The sequence below is a fragment of the Phyllostomus discolor genome, chromosome 1 (genome assembly GCF_004126475.2).
Source record: "Phyllostomus discolor isolate MPI-MPIP mPhyDis1 chromosome 1, mPhyDis1.pri.v3, whole genome shotgun sequence".
Classification (NCBI taxonomy): Eukaryota; Metazoa; Chordata; class Mammalia; order Chiroptera; family Phyllostomidae; genus Phyllostomus; species Phyllostomus discolor.
Window position 1 is genome coordinate 42620073 of NC_040903.2, and position 4604 is coordinate 42624676.

Below are 4604 nucleotides of genomic sequence, written 5' to 3' on the forward strand. Positions count from 1 at the left end.
TTGAGATTGATACAGAATTCAGTTGCAGGCAGTATAGAAAAGCTACTTTTGATGTCCAAGTATAAGACCTAACTTTTTCCTGTATAGTTCCTTTCATGATTAATATGCCGATATGCTGATTGAAAGCCCAGATTAACGTGTTCCAAGGACATTTGAGCTTATTAATGTGATCTATAATGAGCAATGATAATATCAATCACATAGAATTATGAGCAATTATAATTTAGTATATGAAAATCATGTAACATTTGTCCTGGTAAATTGCAGTGTATATGTAATGAAAGATATTATTAAATCACTGATATAGTATCAGTAGCATATTTGTACATAATAAAGTAAAATATAAGAAATAATAATGTTGAAACTTAGTAGTGCTATTGTTTTTTTCTGGAAAGCAGAAAATGGGGAAAACCCAAATAGATTTCAAAGAGACATTGGTCACTCACCAATAAGATCTTTTGAAATGTAGAAAAAACTACAGTGGATATGAGGGGGAAGTGGAGAGCAAGACATTGATAATATAGGCTCCTTACCTTCACTTATCACAGGAAGTTATTTCTTAGAAAGAAATACTAAATAAACTCATTCCTGAACTGGCCAATAGATGATGTGGTTGGACTAGATAAGATGAACAAAATCAGGCCCAGTGAACATGGAAACAAGAGTGTAGCTGAGTTCATTTGTACCAATTAATGACATGGAAGCAAGGTGGTACCACTGTTTTGCATACTATTAATACTTTGGAAGTAGTCTCTATAAAATGTTAGTTATTTGCACAAATTTGGTTAAACTTATTAGTAAGTTTTAAAGTCACAGGCATTTGATATTTCATTTAGATAGCAACAGAATGGCCAATGTTTGATTGACTAAACCGTCCCCCAATTTATGTAAATCATGCATCTCAAGTAAAATGATAACCATGTTCTGTGCTCATCTGGACCTTAATCAGTGTTTCCCACACTCTACTGCTTATTGAATCACCTAGGAAGTACTCACAAATATTAAATTTCAGCCCAAACACCAGAAGTTCTGCTTTTGTTTGTATGGAAATGGGCATTACATTAGTATTGTTCAAAGCATCCAAAGTGGTTCTAACATGCAGAAAATTTTGGGAACCACTCAGTACCCTAATCAATTTGATGTACAGAAAACTCATTTTATATTGATATCCATTATCTATCTATCTATCTATCATCTATCATCTTAAAAATGTAAATCCTCCTGCTATCCCCACTGATAATGTATGAAAACAAAATGTATTATTAAAAAGTCTTTCCTTCTCTCTTCCCTTCTCTTTTGCTGAAAACTTGAGGCTAGGAGCTCTGTACAGGAGAGAGGCCATTTAGGTAGACTCCTGGTGACAAGAGGAGGTGGTGAAGGTTAGAAAGTAAATATTTGATTAATTTACATTTCTTGAAGATAGTGACAAGAAATAATATCATAATCTTACTTTTAGATTAAATATTTATTTTCTTCATAGTAAATTATACCTTTTATTATAAACAGTGATTATAAATTAGTAATTTTGAATATAAGGAAATGATATTTAAATTCATTTTACCCAGTGTACTGTTGACTAACATTTTATAAAATTAGTAAAATAGTTTTTCTATATTTTTAACAATTACTTCTAAAATAATGTTTACCTTTAGCATATTGTTGATATTTTTTTTCTCTTTGGGAAAACACTGATTCCAGTCACTGTCTGAAGGCAGGAGCAGCGGGAGGGAATACAAGATATAGTGGTGGCCCAAAAGTAGAATGTTCTCCAGGGTTATCTGGCAGAGCTCAAGGAAAATATAGGAAACCCTTCCTACCACTGTGATATCGATTCATGCCTTTATCAATTCCAGCAATTCTGGGCATGTGGAAGGGGTCATTTTTATTGATAAATGGAAATTATTATTTGTCCTAACAAGATAATCTAGGATACTTTCCTGATTTATATGTTCTATTGCAACTTGTGAATTTTGCTCCTCTGAATTCCTTACATCCATTGAATTTAGCCCAAATTTTTGCACTTCCCAGGAATTAGTATGTCACTTAAGGTAAGAAAATGTGAATAATGATATCATAAGTATAGCATTTTACTTATGGTGGTCCTGTACCAGGAGTGTGAGAGGAGGATAAAGACATGAGGGACTTCTAGATTTCTGTCTTCCATGCGATGTGGACTCCACCTGTATAATTTGTAAAAGCGGCTCTGTACTTCACCCAGTTCCAAGATAAAATTATTAGTAACTTTACCGAACATTTTAAATTGGTATTGTGAGAAGCCATGTAAACAATTATGGTAGTAGGATCCTTGTGTGTATGGCATGGAAGATTACACTTTCTTTTCTGAAATATTTTTTTTGTATTATTTTCTAAGTGCTATACTCTAGATAAAGATTATTTTCAAAAGAATATATTATTCATTGCAATAAAATTGAGCAACTGGTTCTTCTCTCTTAATAGAAAAATAATAACATCTTTTTGATCATTGTTCTTACTTAATAGTAAGAGGAACTTCTATTTTTTTATGACAGAATGAAAGAATTAGAGTTGTATATTGTGACTATATGAAGGGTTGGATTCCAAAAATTCCATTTTCTTTTAGAATCTCCCTATTTTATTGGATCCAGGAGATAAAAGAGTTGGTGAGTGTGCTATACCTGAAATAAATTCATTAAATGTAACAGAAAACATGTTAAGAAAGTTAAACATTGGCTATTTTATCAACAAATTGCTCAATTACCACAGCTGCAAAGTTACACAACTTCATTAGTCAGAGGTGGGGGAAGGCATTAGGGGTTACATCGCTGTTTCTTATGTAATGTGTGATACTTATTCTCCAAATGAACAAATCCAAAGGATAACACAGAGCCTTATACTTTATAGTCTCTTATGTAGTAATATTTGCCATCCCATGGCTTGTGTAAATACTTTACTTGCTTTTCCAGTGGCTAAGTGGTAGGAAACAGGTAAGAACAAACAAAATCTCAATATGGACTACAATTAAGAAGATGGAAAAGGAAGGTGTTATGAGTTTTAAAAATGAGTTTATTTTTTATTTTTAATTTTTTTTGGACAAAGCCAAGGGGATTCAGATTAAGGACATGAAGTGGGGATGACTGGGGTGAGGGAAAGTGGTGGGGAGAAAATGGAGACAGCTGCACTTGAACAACAATAAAAAATGTGAAAAATAAATAAATAAAAGGTACATGCTAAAAATGGGTTTATTTTGACAATATTCTCAGGATTATCCTAAGAAAACATGAGATTGCATTGACATTTTAGGGAAGCAGTACGAAAACATAGGATTATGGGAGAAAGTTTGTGTTTCAGTACTCTGACATGTTGCTTGGTGCTCATCCTTGGAACAATAAAACAAAAATAATCCCCGTTTCTTAGGGCTTTTTGTTGTATACAGTATGTAGTCACTGCTACTGAAACAAACCTCTCCCATCACCAGTGAGGGTGGCTCAATATGAAAGAGCAGTGTGACCAAAGATGGAGAAAAGGGACTATGGAGTGAATCACAAAGCCTGGACACACTCCTAATTAAGCAGGGGGGACACAGAGTATACAAGAAAACAAAAGATAAACTGTGAATAGTAACTCCTTCTATATCAATTATCACCCCAAAAGTAAGTGGAGGGAACTTTCCAATCAAAAGACAGAGTGGTTTGATGGATTAGAAAACAAAAGCCAACTTTATGCGCTTTCAGGAGACCTATCTCAGCTCCAAAGACATAGACTCAAAGTAAATGACGGAAAATGATACTCCAAGCAAGTAATATCCAGAGAAAATGGGTGTACCCATACTTATATCAGACAAAATAGACTTTGAGTCAAAAAAGGTGACAAGAGACAAAGTTGTACACTTTTTTTAAATTTTATTTTAATCATTGTTTAAATACAGTTTTCTCCCTTTTCCTCCAATTCCAGCCCACCCACCCAACCCTCCCCACTTCCCTCCCATTACTACCCTCCCCCTAGCTTTTGTTCATGTGTCCTTTAAATTTGTTCCTGTAAACCCTTCCCTTTCTCTCCTAAAATTCCCTCTTCTCTCCCCTCTGGTCACTGTCAGTCTGTCTCCCATTTCAGTGTCTTTGGCTATATTTTGCTTGTTTCTTTGTTTTGTTGTTTAGGTTCCAGTTAAAGGTGAGATCATATGGTATTTGTCTTTCACTGCCTGGCTTGTTTCTCTTAGCATAATGCTTTCCAGCTCCATCCAAGCTGTTGCAAAGGGTAGGAGCTCCTTCTTTCTTTCTGCTGCATAGAATTCCATTGTGTATATGTACCATAGATTTGATCCATTCGTTTACTGATGGGCATCTAGGTTGCTTCCAGCACCTAGTTATTGTAAATTGTGCTGCTATGAACATTGGGGTTCAAATGTTCTTTTCTATTGGTGTTTTAGTGTTCTTAGGATATAGTCCTAGCAGTGGAATTGCAGGGTCAAAAGGCAGATCCATTTTTAGTTTTCAGAGGAAGTTCCATACTGCTTTCCATAGTGGTTGTACCAGTCTGCAGTCCCACCAACAGTGCACTAGGGTCCCCTTTTCTCCACAACCTCTCCAACACTTGTTGTTTGTTGCTTTGTTTATAATGGCCATTCT